Here is a 22,034-nt window from a genome sequence, read left to right as displayed (position 1 = left end):
CCCTCCAGCGTCGCCGTCCCGCGCGGGAGAGGCGCCGGCAGCTGCCCGCGCACAGCCCCGCGCCGCCGCCTGGCACGCCAGCCACTCGTGTGCCGCGTCGGCCGTTGCGTCACACGCCGCGCCAGCAGCAGGGCCTGCCGGGAGTTGTAGTCTCGGGCTGGCAGCCACGGCTCCGTCCCCCGCCACCGGCAGCTGCAGTCCCTCCTGGGCATCAAACGGGTCCTTCGCCCCACGGCGGGGAAGCACCTGAGGCAGCACCGCTCCTCCCGGATGCCCTCTCTTTTTCCCTCCAACTCTTTTTACTTTTTTCACTCTGTTTTTCACCACTTCCCTTCCCTCTTCCTCTCCTGCTTCCATTCCTTTCCTTTCCCTTTCCTTCCCTTCGCCTTTCTTGTATTTCTAATCTTGGTTTACCTTTCCACCTTTAGAATAAAAAAGCAGCAGTAGAAACTTTCAGGCTACCCGGGAGTAAAAAAAAAAAAATCCAAAACGAAAATGATTTAAAGAAAACGATTTATTCCCTGGGAGCCTGAAATTTTCTACTGCTGCACGTGACAAAGAGCTTTTATTCCTTCTTATAGATTGTTGATATTTTATATATATTTATAGTTTATATTGATGCATTATATTAATAACTATATTTAATATGCACCTTATTCAAAAATATACGGGAATTATTTTTTAAATTATTTACCATATCTACTGCTACAACTTATTTTTCCTTATATTTCTAAATTTTATATAAATCTTTAATGTGTTTATGATATATTTCTATACTTATATTTCTACCTTTATATTATTTGTATTTGTAATTTTTACACTAAAACCCCTGCTTTGGCAAAAAAAACCCAAAACCATCCATTATTTTAAACTACCTAATTTTTTTTATATTTATATTTATCATAATATACAACAAATGATAGATATAAATAGATAGGTATATCACATCCGTATTTATATCTATTTTATATCCATTTCCTCTAATATTTTTCATAAAATATATGCAGTATTACGTGTATTATATATTGTATCAATTTATGTTATTTTACATTTACAATTTATTATTAATTTTTTATAGATCTCCATATAGTTGCAATACATTTATATATTTGTATTTTTTTGGGTTGTATTTACATTTATATTCTCTATTCATATATCTATAAACATACACAATACTCTATTAAAATTAGAGTAACTTATTGTAACATATAATGACTTATGTTACATGTTAAATTTTAAAAATTGACCGAATATATAAAAATAAAATTGGCTCATTCCCATTGCTACACATCTATTTCTTTCGTTACAATATAGTTAGAGTCATAATTGCATATTTAAAATCCAATTCCTAAATGAAATGACAGAACAAACAGCATCAAATTCCCCCCAATATCTTCCAAAAACATCAAGATACCTCCAACAGCCAAACAAGTGTCAGCAAAAAAACAAAGAACACTCTTTTCAATAACAATTCTCATCACGACAGAAAAATGGAACCAAAATAAAAGAAAATCCTCTAGAAACACACACAGCAAATTACAAAAAGTACTAAAAAAATGTCAAACCAATCTACTAAACTCAAGCCAGTGCCACTCACCCTGAACGACGTTACTAAAAACAAACAAAAAAAAAAAAACCAAAATTCTACCTCTACACTAACTCAAAGAATAAACAATCCTCTGTAAAAATAACTTTAAAACCTGAACTAATTAACAAAATGGAAAAACATCTCAACCACTAAAAACTAAGAAATTAACTACCCAAAATTAATAAATACTTTAAAAACCCACCATATAAATACCCATGTTCCCAAAAAAAACCCTGATAAACAATACTCAAATACATTAAAAGACAACAACAACAATAACAAAAAAAAAAAAAAGAAAATAAAGAAACCAACAACGAGAATAATACCAAAAAACAGATAAACTTAAATCTGCAACAAAAAAATAATTCCCAACTGAATAAACCCATAGTGCCTCAAGCTATCAAAATAAAAATACCACCTAGAAACAAACACAAAGACTAAAAACAAACGTAACCATAAACAATGTCCCCCAAATTACCCGTAACCATAAAACATACACTACAATCAAACAAACCAAACAAATAAAAGCCCTGGAAGACGATAAACACACATGCAATTATCGAGATTAAAAACCCGCTGCTATGAACGACACAACGCTACCCCAAGCCGCCCAAAACAAACACTACACACTCACGCTAATAAAAGCCACCGCAACAGAATTAAAATCCGAACCGCTGCTTCACGCTACGACCCGTAAAATCCATTGCGCACCCTTCTAAACATAACACCCCGGGGGAAAAAAAAATCCGACTACAAAACCCAATCCAAAACAAACCATTATCATCCCTACCGGCACCGAGAACCGTGCCCACTCAGGAAGAACCCCATATCCCTTAGCGGACAGCCGCTGCAAACCGAACCCAGCGATGCCATCAACGCCTCCAAAGCGCCTCCGAGCCACGGCACCGCCGAACTTGGAGCGGCCGAACCCCGCGCTCGCTGCCGGCCCCGGACGGAGCGCGGCTCCCGGCAGGAAAGCGGCTCCTGCGGCGGCTGCTCCGGCACGCGGGGCCGGCGCCGTCCCGGGGAGCCCCGCCCGCTGCCCCTGCCCGGCGGGGCCGGCACCGGGCCCGGGACTACCGGCGGCGCCCGAGCCCCGCGCCCGGAGCGGACGGAGCGGCCGGCACCGCCCGGGCCGGCGCGGCAGCGCCCGCGCCGCCTCTGCCGCCCTTGGCCGGCCCGGCCCGGCTCCACTCGGCTCCGCACGGCTCGCACCGGCGCGGCTCCGCCACTGCCGCCCTCGGCCGGCCCGGCCGCGCCGAATCCCCCGTGCGCCCCGGCAGCTGCCCGGGCCGTGCCAGCAGCGCTCCCAAGCGGGAACGTTCCGGGCCGGGCCGCGGGCACGGGCAGCGCCCTCCAATGCAGCGGCACAGCCCCATTGCAGCCCTGCAAACGCTGCCGGAGCTGCGGCTTCCCGCAAGCCAGCCCCGAAACCGCAGACGGGGCGCACCTCACTTCAACAAGGGCAAAGAAATGCCTTCTCCCCTCCAATTTCACCCCCTAGGAGAGCAGAAAAGAAGGGGCGCTCCCCAAATGAAAGCCTTCGACTGATGGGAAAGGGCGATTTCGACCTCCATGCAAACCCTTGAAAAGGAGGGACACCAGGGCTGCCCCCTCCATTTAAACCCGAGGGTGGTGCAAATGGGGTGGCTGCCTTCAAATCAAACCCATAATACCACAAGAATACTTTTCCCATTCCCCTTAGAATAGAACGCAGGGATTCCCTGTCACCCCCGGGATACCCCTAACAGCCTGGAAAAGGCAGCTTTTCCTGCAATCAACACCCTTAAAACCACAAGTCAAGAGGGATCCCCTCAGGTCAAACGCAGACAATAAAAGAAGAGGAGCTGCTTCCTTCTCCTTAATCCCTTTTGTCCTCACAAGCTCCATTTTTGTTCCTGGGGACCCGGGGAGGGACTGGCAAGATGAAATTGCAAAGGGGAAGGAGAAAATTCCCCGCTCCGAACCCACACGGGCTCACCTGTTCGGCCGCTGCTCCCGGGCACAAAGATTCGTCCCTCGGCGCCTCCTTTAAGCGATGCTCCACGTACCCAAGCGCGGATCCAGGTGTCCCCCCGACCCTGTGGGAAGCTCCCGCAGTCCTTCCATGAGACAGCGCCGGGAGCGCCCCATAAACCCCTCCACTCAGCAGCTCCATGCAAAAGGGAGCTGAGGCAAAGCCTCCCCCTAAAACAGCCTCGCCCCGGCAGGAGCCGGCCCCTCATCATCCTCACACTCACACCTGGGCTGCTCCGAGCCCTCATCATCCTCACAGCTCACACCTGGTGCTGATCTGAGCCCTCATCATCCTCACACTCACACCTGGGCTGCTCCGAGCCCCCATCACCGTCACACTCACACCTGGGGTGCTCCGAGCCCCCATCATATATTTTTCATATTTATAGTCGCATGTATATTTAGAATTTATATTACTGTATAATAAAAATTATATTATATATTGCATCTCTTCATGTTACTTACATAGGTTTCTATTTCTATTCATTGTTTGGTATTATATCTTTATATCTCTATATATTTATTATATATTTCTGTATGTCGATTTACATTTCTATAGTACTTATATTATTTAAAATAAAACCTCTGCCTCTAACGAAATAAAAAGCAAAGACAACCCTTTCTTTAAAACACATTTAAAATTTTAAAAATAATTTTGTTTGTCATAATTTTATTCACATCTATATTTGTAATTTTCATTTGTTATCTTTATAGATATTATATATATTGGAGAGAATACCTTTTTATATAATAATAGATATATTCTTTTGACACAATAGATTTCTTTTACTTATATTTATATGTATTAAATATTTATTGATATTGACATATATATATGATATATTTGGATTTCTAGTTTTATATTTTTTATGAAATCTCCAGCCTATACCCCAATAAAAGCCAAACTATCCCCAATTTATTTAAACTATATTTAAACATAAATCGTGTCACAGCTGCATTGCACAGCAGTGCCCCAAGCTAATCTGACACTTGTTCATCTCCTGGACCTGAATCTGAACCCGCTCACCTTGATCGCACCTGGCAGAACCATTTTCGTACCTTTTTCTGGCATGTCTTGTTTTTGTTTTTTTTTGTCTTGAGTTTTTGTGGCCTTTATTGCCTCTCTTTCTTGCCTTGTTTTTTGGGGCTTTTACTCCCTTTTTCCTTGATTTTTTTCTGGCACTTCTTGGGGTTTTTTCTTTGTTTCTTCTTGTCCATCTTGTTGGGTTTCTTTGGTTTTTCCTTGCCCCCCTTGGGGTTTTTTTTTCAGGTGTTTTGTTTTTTTTTTTTTTTTTTTTCCTTGGATTTTCTTGGCCTTCTTTTTTTTCTTTTCTGGATTTTTTCTTCCCCATCTTGGTTTTTAGTTCTGATTTTATTTCTTGCCCATTTTGGGGTTTTTCTCTGGTCTGTTTTCAGGGATTTTTCTTGCCCATCTTGGGTACTTTTCTGTTTTGTTTTGTTTTTTTTTTTTTTTTTTTTCTCTGCCTTTCTTACGGTTTTTTCTGGTTTATTTTTTTTTCTGGGATTTTTCTCGCCCATCTTGGGGGTTTATTCTAGGCTTTTTCATGCCCATCTTGGGGTTTTCTTCTGCGTTTTTTTCTTGCCCATCTTGTTCTTGTTTTTCGTTTTTTTTTTTTTTTTTTTTTTTTTTTTTTTTTTTTTTGTCTTTATTTTGTTTTATTCCTGTTTTTATTTCTGTCGTATTTCTGGGATTTTTCTTGCTCATCTTGGATTTTTCGTGGAGGGGGGTTTCTCACCCATCCCGAGGTTTTTTTTTTTTATGTGGGTTTGTTTTTTTGTTGGTGTTTTTTTTTTTTTTTTTTTGGTTGGTTTTTTTTTTTCCCGTAGGTTTCTCCTTGCCCTCCTGGTTTTTGGGTTTTTTGTCTGTCTTCCTTCCTTCCTTCCTGTCCTTCCTTCTTTCTTCCTTTCATTTCCTTTCCTTATTTTCTTTTTTTCTTTTTCTTTCTTTCTTTCCCTGCATTTCTAATCTTGGTTTTCCTTTCTAGCTTTAGAATAAAAAAGCAGCAGTAGTAACTTTCAGGCTACCTGGGAGTAAAAAAAACTCCAAAACGAAAATGATTTAAAGAAAACGATTTATTCCCTGGGAGCCTGAAATTTTCTACTGCTGCACATGACATAGAGCTTTTATTCCCTCTTATAGATAGTCGATATTTTATACTTTATACAGCGCCCCCTGCCGTCTGCACAGGCGCACTGCATGCAGAGCGCTGCGGCGTCGTTCGGTTCTGTTTAATGAAACTCGGCTGAATTCGGCTTGGTTCGGCTCTTGGTCTAAACTCGTTTCAGTTCGGCTCTTCGGCTAAACTCGGTCGTATTCGGCACGTTGTCTAAATGCGGCTCAAGTCGGCTACACTCGGCTATCGGTTCCAGTCGGCTATCATCGGCTCTTGGTGTAAACTCGGCTGTTTTCGGCCGCACTGGGCTCTTCGGTTCAAGTCGGCTGTTTTCGGCCGCAGTCGGCTCTTCGGGGAAACTCGGCTGTTCCCGGCCGCAGTCGGCTCTTCGGGGAAACTCGGCTGTTTTCGGCCACACTCGGCTCTTCGGGGAAACTCGGCTGTTTTCGCCCACACTCGGCTCTTCGGCTCTTCGGAACTATTCGGCCCGGCTCGGCTCCCTCAGGGCGGGAAAGCGGACGTGAGAGGACCCCGGCACAGCGAGGCGTTTACCCAGATGCCTGTCACAAACCCGCCGAAATACGCCCGCCCGCGGCGCCCCTGAGCCCACAGCATGTCTCGAGTACACATGAAACGCCACAGAAAAATCCGTCGGGGCCGCCATGACGTCGGTATTCCGTGCAGGCAGTCCAGTTACACCCACCCGGTCCTCCACTTCCCCGCCCTTTTCGCCGCCATGCTGAGAAGGTCAACCAAAACTCCGCGACATCGGCCACGCGCCACTCCCAAGGTGGCGGCCTCTCGGTGCAGGGCTGCAGTACCGCGCTCTGCCCACAAGGCGGCAGCACTGCCGCCCGCCCCAGCCGGGGGCGCAGCGCGCCTCGGGGCTGCGGCAGCGAAGGCGGCAAAAAAGAACAGGGGCGACCCCCGCCGAAAACTGCTCTGAAATAAATGCCCCAAAACCGGGAAGAGGGGAAAAAAACTTCTGCCTCTAGCCTAATAGGATAAAAGACAAAACAAAACAAAACAAAACACAACACAAAAAAAAAAACCAAAAAAAAACAAAGAAAAAAAAAAAAACAACAATTTCTTTAAAAAAATATTTAAATATTTTAAAAATATTTTTTCATATTGATATTCACATTTCTATTTACAATGTATATTGATGTACACTGTCCATTTACACATTTCTTTTTATAAATACATTTCTATTCGATATTGCATATATCCCTACAACTTAAATTTATTTGTATATTTTTATAAATATTTTTACATAGTAAGTATATATTTCTGTTACGATTTTTACTTCTGTAACACTTGGATTATTTAAAATAAAACCTTTGCCTCCATCCACATTAAAGCCAAAAAGAACCACTTTCTTCAAAACTCTATTTAAATATTTTTTTAAATTCTATTTTTCAGGTTCATATTCACATTTACATTTAAAATGTATACTTATGTATACTGTTATTTGTATTCTTCATTACATCTCTTCCTATTATTTGTATTTATTTATATTTTGTGTTTATATATATATTTATATCTTGATTGTATATCTCAATATTTAGAAATATATAACAATAATATCTACATTCATATTATTTAAAATAAAAACCCTGCCTCTAACACAAGAAGAATAAAAAAAAACCCAACCCTTTGTTTTAAACAATATTTAAATAGATTTTATCCTCATGTTCAATTTTTATATTCATATTTGTATTTATAATGTATATTAATGTCTATTGCTTACTTATACATTTATCTTTACCAATGTCAAGTTATAAATAAATTTATATTCTATATTACATCCGATGCGAGTAGGTATTTATATTTTTTATTTATTTTTATTCATATTTTTTATATTGATTTAATATTTCTGCGTCAAGATTTTTACTTCTGGAACACTTATTCAAAATAAAAACCCTGCCTCTACTTAAATAAAAGCCAAAACATTCCCTTTCTCTTAAACTATATTTACATATTTTTATATTCATATTCCCATTTATAATTTATATTGCCATATAATGTTATTTATATTCTATACTACAACTCTTCATATTACTTACATATATTTATATTTAAATTTATAGTCATAGTTTAGCAATTTCTCTTTATATATTTACTATATATTTCTATCTTAAGATCCACATTTCTATATTACTTATATTATTTAAAATAAAACTCCTGCCTCTAACCAAATAAAAACCAAGGACACCCCTTTATTTGAACCAGATTTAAAATTTAGGAAGTAAATTTATTTTTCAAAATTATAATGATATTTATATGGATATTTTTATTTATTTTATTCATAGATATTATATATATTAGAGAGAATATCTTCTAATATAATCATAGATATATATTTTCCGTATTATATATATTTTTACTTCTATTTATTTAAATTAAATATGTATAGATATTTGTATTTCTATACATATTTCTATATCTGAATTTATATTTTTTTTCTATCCTTTATTTAAAATTCCCAGCCTATAACCTAAAAAAAAAACCCCAATTTACTTTAACTCTATTTAAATATTTTTATATCTACAATCTATATTTATTTATCTTTGTGTATATATATATATAAAATAGACTATCATTTATCTATATGATAATATGTTACAATTATATACTATGTATTTTAGTTTTATGTATGTATCTGTTATCTATATTTATGTTTACCACTCTAATGTTATATTTATTTTTAAATGTATATTTATTTCTGTTTTCATCTCTATATTAAACCATGTCAGTTCATTAACCCGACACACCAGAGCCACAACAATACTGTACCTTTGTCAGCACCGGCACGCAGCACACGCCCATCCCATCGCAGCACAGCAAAACAAAACCTATTTCTATTACTAACGGAACAAACATCCCACAACGTCATTGAACCCTAATAAAAACTCAAATAAACCTAACTGTAAATAAATTTTAAATCCCACTATAAAGTGGCCCAAAACCTCCGCACATGCTCATCATAAACTTCCTCCTAAAATGATATCTCAAAAACCCCAAAAAACTCAAACACACCTTGAAAATGACACAACTGCTAATATAAAGTAACACCCAATAAAAATTAAATCAAACCAACTCACTAGACTCAAAACTGCACAACTGACCCTAAACATTACTAAAAAAAGTCCCCAAAGCTCTACCTTTATGCTAATGCACAAATAATAACCTATGATCTATCAAAGTTATTTGAAAAAATTAAAAAAAATAATTAAAACCATGAAAATAAAAAACCTAAACTATTAAAATACTAAAAAATATCACTACCTAAATTAAAAAACATATTGCCTATAAAAACCCACCATATAAATGCTCCTGTCCCAAAAAATAAAAATAAAAAAAACTATCCAACCAGAAAGAAATCAGAACTTAGGAACACCAAAACCATAATGTCCAAAAGGTCACACCACATCCCTTATCATACACCAACTACAAACAAGATAAAACAATACAATGAATTCTTAAAAACCACCTTAAAACCACTACACTGAAAAACATTTCAAAAATTAAAAACTGCATCTAACAAAAGCCATCTAATAAATTCACACCCAAAACTCCAGCAGCCCAGCTGGCCCTACCAAAGCTCTAGGTTTATACATACAGTAAACAAAACCAAAATCCCAGTAATACCCATCAGAAATCTATGAAAGAACCCTACTGAAATTAATCCTGCCTCAAATACAAACCAACCCATCCAGAAAGTCAGCTTCACTCAAAAAACAATTTACACAGAGTTAATAATACCAAGAAATAAAAAAACACACCATATACCACCAATGCATATCATAGTGAAGGAAAAAAAAAACACACTACATTTTTTCCTTTTTGTTTTTTAAACTAACTTCTTTTATTAGCTAGAACAAAAGCTTTTGCCAGGACTGTAGCAACAACAACAACTTCTTTTTCTTCTTCTCCTTCTGAAATGTCCCTTCTCACTCCCAAATTCCTTTCAACTCCTGAGTTTACATCCAAGCAAAAAGCAAAATTCGTGCACTCGTGCGTTCGCTGCTCCTGTCAGATTCTCTCTTTCCCTCCGCATCTTCTTACACTTTCAGTCCTCACGCTGTCCCGCCGTGATGAGTCTGACAGAAGAATTGGCACATGTTAACAGAGCATTTCCTTCCCTCCCTCCCTCACTCCCTGTGCTTTCCTCAGCGCATTTCAATCCATCCCAGGCCTGCAGTGATGCACGCTCACCCCAAAGCTCACAGCAAGCATGCAGCAGCTCAGGCTCACTCGGCTCCAGGGCCCAGAGCCTGCAGGCCCTGCAGCTGCCACACGGATGGACGTGGTTCCCTCCCCGGGTGCCCAGAGGGAAACCTGAGGGCAGGCGTCCACCCCGAGGGGGCACCCGCAGCCCCGGGCAGGCATGGAGTCGCCGGCTGCTCTCTGGGGACGAGACCCTCCCTGCAGGCCACACTGCCTCGTCCTCTCCCTCCCTGGGGGACAGGCACCTCCAGGGTCTGTGACCAGCCCCCTTCCGTCAGCATCCAGGGGCTCTCTCAGAGCCAGAGGGCTCAATTCGTGGTGAGTACCGATGGCACACAAATGGCAGCCCGAGGAAATCGTGTTCTGGGCTCTAAGTGCTTGGGACAGGGTCTGATTTTTTGTTTTGTACTTGTATGATGATTAGTACAACAGGGCTCTGATGGATGACATGGCAACACAGAATTAAAAACTCCTCGACAGGATTACATCGACTTCTAGGAAAAGACAAAAGCTTAGGACCCTTCTGAAATCTACTTTTAATCCAAAGCACGGGGATTGTCAGCATGCTGCACCTTCCAGCTTTTCAAAGCAGCTTCCCTCTGAAGACCAGGAAACATTGATTTCTACAGAAACAATGGGCAACCCCCAGGCTAATCTCAGCACTACTGTTTAATAGGGGACCTGCCAGCGTGCCAGTCCAGCTTCAAGTGTGCTTTACTTCAGTCTAACATCCCCACACAATTCTTCTCACATCTTCCAACCCTGAAATCTTATTTTCCCCTAAAGCTTCTCTTCATTAGCAATTTCCAAGTAACATGGTATTTTTACAACATTCAAAAATGTCATGCTGGACTGTGCTAGAGAGTAATCTGCAAATATAAGCTTAGCAAAGTTTGAATTGACTTGTCCAGAGAAAAAACCTACAAGTGAACACCTACACCTGCCTACAAAGAGCTAACAAGCCCCTGGCAGCTGCCAGCATCAAAGCACAGCGGATGTCTCTAATACAGGGTAAGGATAACAATATCACCTTCTGTTCTCTCCAGCTTCTTTTCCCTGCAGTCATATTTTGCTTCTTATGATTTTTTTAGTCTCTGTATCTTCTTGGACAGCACCGAGCCCGACGACAAGGATACGAGAGTCTTTCCCTGCCGGACGGAGAGAACCAGGAAAACAGTTAAAATAAGAACAGGGCAGTTTGAAATTCGTACTTGCAACGAGAAGCAGCACCTAACCAACAGAACAAAAGTAAACAAAGCATGATACCTCCCTGGGGACAGAAGACTTATAAACTCTCCAGGATTCACAATTCTAGCGACCAACCCCTTCAGGACAGCAGCCAAGTGTCCCATGGGGTGGTGCTGCACCAAAGAACCATCTGAGAGGTTCCAAAGAGTGAAATGCACAATATTTTGCAAAGACAAAAAATCCTGCAAAATAACAAAAATACAATAGATGTAAACTACAGGGCAAGAGTACAAGTGTTACCTTTGGCAGCTGGAACCATCCAGGTGAGCACCTGATAACTGGATCCTCACCAGAGTTTGAACCCTTCAGGACACAGAAGGGTTTTCCCCAGAAATTTCACAGACTGAGTTTTGATAGAAGCACGCTCGCCGGATCCTCAGAAACGTCGCCCATTCTCCAGGCGTCTGGAGAGAACTGCAAATGGCTCTCACGTAGTTGGAGCTGGTTCTGTAAGGTCTCAGGGTGAATTTCACCAGATGCAACTGAATTGGGCAACTCCCAGTGAGACAGAGGGAACCCAAAGCTTGTTTTACCCAAACCTTGGGTAAGCACAGCTCCAGCAAATACTGAGGAAACAGACATAACAGGGTAAAAATAATAAAACTATTGCTTTTTCTTTAATCTTGCCTTTTTTTTTTTTATTCAGATGAGCAAAACAATGAAGGAGAAGGTGAAAAACTCACCATTACTGAACATTTCATCATCTGTAAGCTGAGCATCCTTAGCATAGAGGACTCTAGAGTTAAAATTCACTGATCCCTGGGAAATAAAACCAAATATATGACAAACAGTCAAACAGAAGGCGTAAAAATTTGTTTCCTCTACGGACTTTCAAGTACGTATCTTTGTATATATCCTACACATTACAACATACACTTTACACCATCTCCTAATATATAATAATTTACCTTTAAACTTTGATAGTATAGTGTGGAGAAATGGCTCCATGACAGAGGTCACGCAGACATTCGCTCGTTAGCCGACCAGGAGCTGGGAAAGTACCGAACACAGGTATTTTTGAGTTTTGCACCTGCAAGATAGCGTGTGCCTGGGCCTAGCTGGGTAGGATAACAAGTAGACAGAGAGACGTGGGAAATAGGGAATGTAGGCCCAAAGGAATGAGGAAGAGTTGATGGTATAGTTTAACCAATAGATCGCTTGGCTTACAGAATATTCATAAGCTTATTATGTGCTGTATAAGTGTCTGATACTCTCTGCAATAAACATAGCTTGCTGATCTCATATTGGGTGTCCGAGTCTTCCCTCACCCAAGAGTACAGCATAAAATTATTAACTAAAATTGGTGATCTATTATTATTAAGTTGTGCTTAAAGTTATTTTTGCTGTCATGTTCAAAACAATTTTTTTTTTTTTTACTGTAATGAATGAGCAATTGATCTCAAAGTCATCACAAGCCCATCAAAAAAACAAAGCTCTATTCACTGGGCAGGTCTGTGAGCTAGAGGGTAGTTAGGCTTGTACTTACCTCTTGCTCTTCATGAACCAATAAATCCTGTCAACAAAACCAGGATCTTTAGCCCACTCCTATTAAAGATTCTACAAGGATGATGGTTTGATTTGTGTTTAGAAGTTTAGATTTAAAATGGCCAGTTCAATGGATAAATAAAGACAGTTGAAGTAGTATTACTTTACTCTTATTATTATTATTATTGGTATTAGTATTATCAGCTACTGGAAGAAACAAACCAGTAGTATCTATACTTAATTACTTCTATTTCCAGAAAAAAATAAAGAAAAAGAACCAAACCAAAAAAAGTCACTTCCTACCTTTTGTATCTCAGGATGATGAATTTCTCTTGGGCACTTCTCCAATTTATCAAGACTCATAGCACTGAAAGGCAAACAAAACAGTGCTTTATAGAAGGCCAAGTGCACGTTTCAAGGCTGAACCACCAACTGATTGCAGTGACAGCAGTTACAACATGAATCAGTCCAAGGGCCTCTCTTAAATGGAATGGAATGTTTTGTGGAACTGCCATTTCTTTCCCAAAATACTAACTTCCAACACTTCCTAAACTTATTTTGCATTTTAAAAACAGAAATTAGTAAGACTCTGTGTGGACATCAGGTTTATTTCCTTCTAATGCACAGAGCTCTGTTCCATCATCCTTCACTTTGGCTCTACACAGAATCATGGTGAGCTTTTTAGGAGTGCTCAATAATCAATTCTATTTCTTTTCCTAGTTCTCTCTCTTCTTCAATAATTAAAGGCAAGTCAAATGAAAAATGACAAGTTCAGCATCAGAGTCACACTTTTCCCCTTTGTCTGCTCAAGAACAGGCTTTAAATCCACTTATTGCTGCCTTCAACGATTCAGACTTGCAAAACCATTCTTACATGTTTTACAGGTTTATCATAAAACCCACAGAACACAAGCTCTGAATTACAGGAAAAGGTACACAGGCAAATATCTAAACTGATTACTTATTTGAAAACACATACCTTAATTCAGATTTCACCCAGAATGTTTCTGTGGGACACTAAGGGAGACATATTTTGTGAGTACCCTGTAAACGAGAAAAGCTAGCATAGATTACAGGACATACCCACTTTTTCTGCATATTCAAATAGAATTATTAATAAAAACAATTAAGTTTAAAAAGAAGGAAGATAACCAAGGTAATTTTACTCAGCTATATTTACTCCCGATTTAGAGAAAAAAAAAAAGGCCCGGGTGCTGCAAAGAAAAAAAAAGTGAACCACAAACGCTTACAGTAGAATTTTAAAACAATCGCTTGGATAAAAGAATCTTATGGAACGTGAAGTAGAAAAAAAGTGAAACCACTATCAGACCTGCCTATTTTCTCACCAGTGTACAAGAAAATCCTAAAAGCAGTATGAAGTCACTGCCTAAAACCGGTCATGGGATGTAACCAAGAACAATTTAGACATTTGCTAATCTAGACAGAAACCTTTTCTGGATGCTAGTGTCAAATCACAAGTTTTGTCTCTCAGAAGCTCGACAATGCTGGAAAGCATTTTCCCCGGGGCTCGGGAGGGCAGGGGCGGAAGGGGGGGTGACTTTGCAGCTCGCACCTGTGCCATCCGAAGCATACAGCCCGGCCGCTCCCTGCGCTGGGCATTCTCCCGGCCATCTCTGGCTTTACCGCCCAGCGCCGCTCCGTCCGCTGTCACGGCACAAAGAGCCACGAGCACTAACGCAGGCAGCAGCCCCGTCATGCCGGCGATACCGCAGCGCTCCCTGCTCGCAGCGTCCAACACGGGCGGAGCCGCCTCCGCCCGCAGCACCGGCAGCAGCCCGAGGGAGACGGCTGCAGCTCGGGGGCTCCTCCGGCGCCTCCGCCAGCCCGAGGGCGGCCGCCCCACCGGGACCGCGGGAGCGCCCGGCGCCGCTCGCCCGGGGCGGCTCCCGCAGCTCCCGGCCCGCGGCAGCAAAGCACCGCCTCGCCCTCCGCCATCGGCGGGCGGCAGCGCCCCCGGCACCGCTGAGTGCGGCCGAGGAACCGGGCGGACGCTCCTTCCGCGCTGCGCAGCTGCCCGCACACAGCCCCGCGCGGCCGCCTGGCACGCCAGCCACTCATGTGCCGCGTCGGCCGTTGCGTCACACGCCGCGCCAGCAGCAGGGCCTGCCGGGAGTTGTAGTCTCGGGCTGACAGCCACAGCTCCGTCCCCGGGGAGCCACCGGCAGCTGCAGTCCCTCCTGGGCATCAAACGGGTCCTTCGCCCCAGGGCGGGGAAGCACCTGAGGCAGCACCGCTCCTCCCCAATGCCCGCTCTTTTTCCCTCCAACTCTTTTTACTTTTTTCACTCGGTTTTTTTTTTCACCACTTCCCTTCCCTCTTGCTCTCCTGCTTCCTTTCCTTTCCTTTCCTTTCCTTTCCTTTCCTTTCCTTTCCTTTCCTTTCCTTTCCATTCCTTTCCTTTCCTTTCCTTTCCTTTCCTTTCCTTTCCTTTCCTTTCCTTTCCTTTCCTTTCCTTTCCCCTTCCCCTTCCCCTTCCACTTCCACTTCCACTTCCACTTCCACTTCCCCTTTCTTGTATTTCTAATCTTGGTTTACCTTTCCACCTTTAGAATAAAAAAGCAGCAGTTCTGTGTCACGTACAGCAGTAGAAACTTTCAGGCTACCCGGGAGTAAAAAAAAAAACTCCAAAACGAAAATGATTTAAAGAAAACTATTTATTCCCTGGGAGCCTGAAATTTTCTACTGCTGCACGTGACACAGAGCTTTTATTCCTTCTTATAGATAGTTGATATTTTATATAAATTTATAGTTTATATTGATGCATTATATTAATAACTATATATATTATGCACCTTGTTCAAAAAATATACGGGAATTATTTTTAAAATTATTTACCATATCTACTGCTACAACTTATTTTTCCTTATATTTCTAATTTTTATATAAATCTTTAATGTGTTTATGATATATTTCTATGCTTGTATTTCTACCTTTATATTATTTGTATTTGTAATTTTTACACGAAAACCCCTGCTTTGGCAAAGAAAAAACAAAACCATCCATTATTTTAAACTACCTAAATTTTTTTTATATTTATATTTATCATAATATACAACACATGATAGATATAGATAGATAGATACATATATCACATCCATATTTATATCTATTTTATATCCATTTCCTATAATATATTTAATAAAATATATGCAGTATTACGTGTATTATATACTTTACAATTCATGTTATTTTACATTTACAATTTATTATTAATTTTTTATATATCTGCATATAGTTGCAATACATTTATATATTTGTATTTTTGTTTGGGTTGTATTTACATTTATATTCTCTATTCATATATCTATAAACATACACAATACTCTATTAAAATTAGAGTAACTTATTGTAACATATAATGACTTATGTTACATGTTAAATTTCAAAAATTGACCGAATATATAAAAATAAAATTGGCCCATTCCCATTGCTACACATCTATTTCTTTTGTTTCAATATAGTTAGAGTCATAATTGCATATTTAAAATCCAATTCCTAAATGAAATGACAGAACAAACAGCATCAAATTCCCCCCAATATCTTCCAAAAACATCAAGAGACCTCCAACAGCCAAACAAGTGTCAGCAAAAAAACAAAGAACACTCTTTTCAATAACAATTCTCATCACGACAGAAAAATGGAACCAAAATAAAAGAAAATCCTCTAGAAACACACACAGCAAATTACAAAAAGTACTAAAAAAATGTCAAACCAATCTACTAAACTCAAGCCAGTGCCACTCACCCTGAACAACGTTACTAAAAACAAACAAAAAAAAAAACCAAAATTCTACTTCTACACTAACTCAAAGAATAAACAATCCTCTGTAAAAATAATTTTAAAACCTGAACTAATTAACAAAATGGGAAAACATCTCAACCACTAAAAACTAAGAAATTACCTACCCAAATAAATAAATACCTTAAAAACCCACCATATAAATACCCATGTTCCCAAAAAAAACCCTGATAAACAATACTCAAATACATTAAAAGACAACAACAACAACAAAAAAGGAAAATAAAGAAACCAACAACAAGAATAATACCAAAAACCAGATAAATCTGCAACAAAAAAATTATTCCCCACTGAATAAACCCATAGTGCCTCAAGCTATCAAAATAAAAATACCACCTAGAAACAAACACAAAGACTAAAGACAAACGTAACCATAAACAATGTCCCCCAAATTACCCGTAACCATAAAACATACACTACAATCAAACAAACCAAACAAATAAAAGCCCTGGAAGATGATAAACACACATGCAATTATCGAGATTAAAAACCCGCTGCTATGAACGACAGGACGCTTCCCCAAGCCGCCCAAAACAAACACTACACACTCACGCTAATAAAAGCCACCGCAACAGAATTAAAATGCAAACCGCTGCTTCGCACTACGACCCGTAAAAACCATTGTGCGCCCTTCTAAACATAACACCCCGCCAAAAAAATATATATCCTACTACAAAACCCAATCCAAAACGAACCTTTATCATCCCTACCGGCACCGAGAACCGTGCCGCTCAGGAAGAACACCATACCCCTTAGCGGACAGCCGCTGCAAACCGAACCCAGCGATGCCATCAACGCCTCCAAAGCGCCTCCGAGCCACGGCACCGCCGAACGTGGAGCGGCCGAACCCCACGCTCGCTGCCGGCCCCGGACGGAGCGCGGCTCCCGGCAGGAAAGCGGCTCCTGCGGCGGCTGCTCCGGCACGCGGGGCCGGCGCCGTCCCGGGGAGCCCCGCCCGCTGCCCCTGCCCGGCGGGGCCGGCACCGGGCCCGGGGCTACCGGCGGCGCCCGAGCCCCGCGCCCGGAGCGGACGGAGCGGCCGGCACCGCCCGGGCCGGCGCAGCAGCGCCCGCGCCGCCTCTGCCGCCCTTGGCCGGCCCGGCCCGGCTCCGCTCGGCTCCGCACGGCTCGCACCGGCGCGGCTCCGCCACTGCCGCCCTCGGCTGGCCCGGCCGCGCCGAATCCCCCGTGCGCCCCGGCAGCTGCCCGGGCCGTGCCAGCAGCGCTCCTGAGCGGGAACGTTCCGGACCGGGAACGTTCCGGGCCGGGCCGCGGCCACGAGGAGCGCCCTCCAATGCAGCGGCACAGCCCCATTGCAGCCCTGCAAACGCTGCCAGAGCTGCGGCTTCCCCCTACCCAACCCCGAAACTGATGCCGCAGGCGGGGCTCACCTCACTTCAACAAGGGCAAAGAAATGCCTTCTCCCCTCCAATTTCACCCCCTAGGAGAGCAGAAAAGAAGGGGCGCTCCCCAAATGAAAGCCTTCGACTGATGGGAAAGGGCGATTTTGACCTCCATGCAAACCCTTGAAAAGGAGGGACACCAGGGCTGCCCCCTCCATTTAAACCCGAGGGTGGTGCAAATGGGGTGGCTGCCTTCAAATCAAACCCATAATACCACAAGAATACTTTTCCCATTCCCCTTAGAATAGAACGCAGGGATTCCCTGTCACCCCCGGGATACCCCTAACAGCCTGGAAAAGGCAGCTTTTCCTGCAATCAACACCCTTAAAACCACAAGTCAAGAGGGATCCCCTCAGGTCAAACGCAGACAATAAAAGAAGAGGAGCTGCTTCCTTCTCCGTAATTCCTTTTGTGCTCATCAGCTCCATTTTTGTTCCTGGGGATCCGGGGAGGGACTGGCAAGATGAAATTGGAAAGGGGAAAGGCAAAATTCCCCGCCCCAAACCCATACAGGCTCACCTGTTCGGCTGCTGCTCCTGGGCACAAAGATTCGTCCCTCGGCACCTCCTTTAAGCGATGCTCCACGTACCCAAGCACAGATCCAGGCGTTCTCCCCGACCCTGTGAGAAGCTCTCGCAGTCCTTCCATGAGACAGCGCCGGGAGCGGCCCATAAACCCCTCCACTCAGCAGCTCCATGCAAAAGGGAGCTGAGGCAAAGCCTCCCCCTAAAACAGCCTCGCCCCGGCAGGAGCCGGCCCCTCATCATCCTCACACTCACACCTGGGCTGCTCCGAGACCCCGCCATCCTCACACTCACACCTGGGCTGCTCCGAGCCCCCATCATCCCCACACTCACACCTGGTGCTGCTCTGACAACCCCATCAAATGCCTTTGCCATTTTCATTCAAATTGCCAGCCCCGCGGTCCACTTCCCAGCCCCACGGAGATTTCAGCCGCACCCCAAGAGGTGCCATCACAGGCGCAGGCAATATTCTAGCATCGACGGGGTTTTCAGGCGCGAGCTTGCCGCCCCCTTTCCTTACTCCACACATCCTGTTCTACTATTAGCGGCAATACCCAGCCCCTGCATCCATGTCACAGGCCTACAGTGACCTCGGCGCAAGAACAATACACTGCCTTTACCAGCCCTAAGGTTGCTGTCATGTGTTAAGCTGCAATGCCAGTCCCACAGTGATTAAGACCAGGCCCAGTGATTTCAGCTCTTGACCCACAAGCTTTATTTTACTGCCAGCTCTCCTCTTCCAGCTCCAGCTCTGTGTTTCTCCAGCTTCAAATGGCAGCATCTGGCTCTTGGCTCCAGCTGGGCAACAATTCAGCTCTGGCACGAGCCTCTGGAAGCCCACCCCACCATCCATATGCTAGCCCTGCAGTGATTTTAGCTCCCACCGAGCAGTCCCCAGTCACTTTGCACACCCCTGCATAAGTCGTCCTGGATGCCCACGGCCCCGTTCACAGGTCTAGTGCCTTTGCCATTTTCATTCAAATTGCCAGCCCCGCGGTCCACTTCCCAGCCCCACGGAGATTTCAGCCGCACCCCAAGAGGTGCCATCACAGGCGCAGGCAATATTCTAGCATCGACGGGGTTTTCAGGCGCGAGCTTGCCGCCCCCTTTCCTTACTCCACACATCCTGTTCTACTATTAGCGGCAATACCCAGCCCCTGCATCCATGTCACAGGCCTACAGTGACCTCGGCGCAAGAACAATACACTGCCTTTACCAGCCCTAAGGTTGCTGTCATGTGTTAAGCTGCAATGCCAGTCCCACAGTGATTAAGACCAGGCCCAGTGATTTCAGCTCTTGACCCACAAGCTTTATTTTACTGCCAGCTCTCCTCTTCCAGCTCCAGCTCTGTGTTTCTCCAGCTTCAAATGGCAGCATCTGGCTCTTGGCTCCAGCTGGGCAACAATTCAGCTCTGGCACGAGCCTCTGGAAGCCCACCCCACCATCCATATGCTAGCCCTGCAGTGATTTTAGCTCCCACCGAGCAGTCCCCAGTCACTTTGCACACCCCTGCATAAGTCGTCCTGGATGCCCACGGCCCCGTTCACAGGTCTAGTGCCTTTGCCATTTTCATTCAAATTGCCAGCCCCGCGGTCCACTTCCCAGCCCCACGGAGATTTCAGCCGCACCCCAAGAGGTGCCATCACAGGCGCAGGCAATATTCTAGCATCGACGGGGTTTTCAGGCGCGAGCTTGCCGCCCCCTTTCCCCACTCCACACATCCTGTTCTACTATTAGCGGCAATACCCAGCCCCTGCATCCATGTCACAGGCCTACAGTGACCTCGGCGCAAGAACAATACACTGCCTTTACCAGCCCTAAGGTTGCTGTCATGTGTTAAGCTGCAATGCCAGTCCCACAGTGATTAAGACCAGGCCCAGTGATTTCAGCTCTTGACCCACAAGCTTTATTTTACTGCCAGCTCTCTTCTTCCAGCTCCAGCTCTGTGTTTCTCCAGCTTCAAATGGCAGCATCTGGCTCTTGGCTCCAGCTGGGCAACAATTCAGCTCTGGCACGAGCCTCTGGAAGCCCACCCCACCATCCATATGCTAGCCCTGCAGTGATTTTAGCTCCCACCGAGCAGTCCCCAGTCACTTTGCACACCCCTGCATAAGTCGTCCTGGATGCCCACGGCCCCGTTCACAGGTCTAGTGCCTTTGCCATTTTCATTCAAATTGCCAGCCCCGCGGTCCACTTCCCAGCCCCACGGAGATTTCAGCCGCACCCCAAGAGGTGCCATCACAGGCGCAGGCAATATTCTAGCATCGACGGGGTTTTCAGGCGCGAGCTTGCCGCCCCCTTTCCCCACTCCACACATCCTGTTCTACTATTAGCGGCAATACCCAGCCCCTGCCTCCATGTCACAGGCCTACAGTGACCTCGGCGCAAGAACAATACACTGCCTTTACCAGCCCTAAGGTTGCTGTCATGTGTTAAGCTGCAATGCCAGTCCCACAGTGATTAAGACCAGGCCCAGTGATTTCAGCTCTTGACCCACAAGCTTTATTTTACTGCCAGCTCTCTTCTTCCAGCTCCAGCTCTGTGTTTCTCCAGCTTCAAATGGCAGCATCTGGCTCTTGGCTCCAGCTGGGCAACAATTCAGCTCTGGCACGAGCCTCTGGAAGCCCACCCCACCATCCATATGCTAGCCCTGCAGTGATTTTAGCTCCCACCGAGCAGTCCCCAGCCACTTTGCACACCCCTGCATAAGTCGTCCTGGATGCCCACGGCCCCGTTCACAGGTCTAGTGCCTTTGCCATTTTCATTCAAATTGCCAGCCCCGCGGTCCACTTCCCAGCCCCACGGAGATTTCAGCCGCACCCCAAGAGGTGCCATCACAGGCGCAGGCAATATTCTAGCATCGACGGGGTTTTCAGGCGCGAGCTTGCCGCCCCCTTTCCCCACTCCACACATCCTGTTCTACTATTAGCGGCAATACCCAGCCCCTGCCTCCACGTCACAGGCCTACAGTGACCTCGGCGCAAGAACAATACACTGCCTTTACCAGCCCTAAGGTTGCTGTCATGTGTTAAGCTGCAATGCCAGTCCCACAGTGATTAAGACCAGGCCCAGTGATTTCAGCTCTTGACCCACAAGCTTTATTTTACTGCCAGCTCTCTTCTTCCAGCTCCAGCTCTGTGTTTCTCCAGCTTCAAATGGCAGCATCTGGCTCTTGGCTCCAGCTGGGCAACAATTCAGCTCTGGCACGAGCCTCTGGAAGCCCACCCCACCATCCATATGCTAGCCCTGCAGTGATTTTAGCTCCCACCGAGCAGTCCCCAGTCACTTTGCACACCCCTGCATAAGTCGTCCTGGATGCCCACGGCCCCGTTCACAGGTCTAGTGCCTTTGCCATTTTCATTCAAATTGCCAGCCCCGCGGTCCACTTCCCAGCCCCACGGAGATTTCAGCCGCACCCCAAGAGGTGCCATCACAGGCGCAGGCAATATTCTAGCATCGACGGGGTTTTCAGGCGCGAGCTTGCCGCCCCCTTTCCCCACTCCACACATCCTGTTCTACTATTAGCGGCAATACCCAGCCCCTGCCTCCACGTCACAGGCCTACAGTGACCTCGGCGCAAGAACAAT

General features: G+C 44.3%; 1 long non-coding RNA gene across 1 annotated transcript; it reads right to left on the bottom strand.

The window, feature by feature from the left end:
- Positions 1–9,557: 9,557 nt before the first annotated feature.
- On the bottom strand, positions 9,558–17,403 carry LOC134419708 (uncharacterized). The gene is made up of 7 exons (XR_010028113.1): positions 17,270–17,403; positions 13,681–13,745; positions 12,126–13,069; positions 11,901–11,976; positions 11,458–11,783; positions 11,000–11,117; positions 9,558–9,842 (listed from the first exon to the last, which is right to left on the bottom strand). It is a non-coding gene; the product is annotated as an uncharacterized LOC134419708 (long non-coding RNA).
- Between the last annotated feature and the right edge of the window lie 4,631 nt (positions 17,404–22,034).

This window comes from Melospiza melodia, chromosome 6 (assembly GCF_035770615.1).
Source record: "Melospiza melodia melodia isolate bMelMel2 chromosome 6, bMelMel2.pri, whole genome shotgun sequence".
NCBI classification, from domain to species: Eukaryota; Metazoa; Chordata; class Aves; order Passeriformes; family Passerellidae; genus Melospiza; species Melospiza melodia.
The sequence above is the reverse complement of the archived record's forward strand: the minus strand, read 5'-3'. Positions and strand labels throughout refer to the sequence as shown.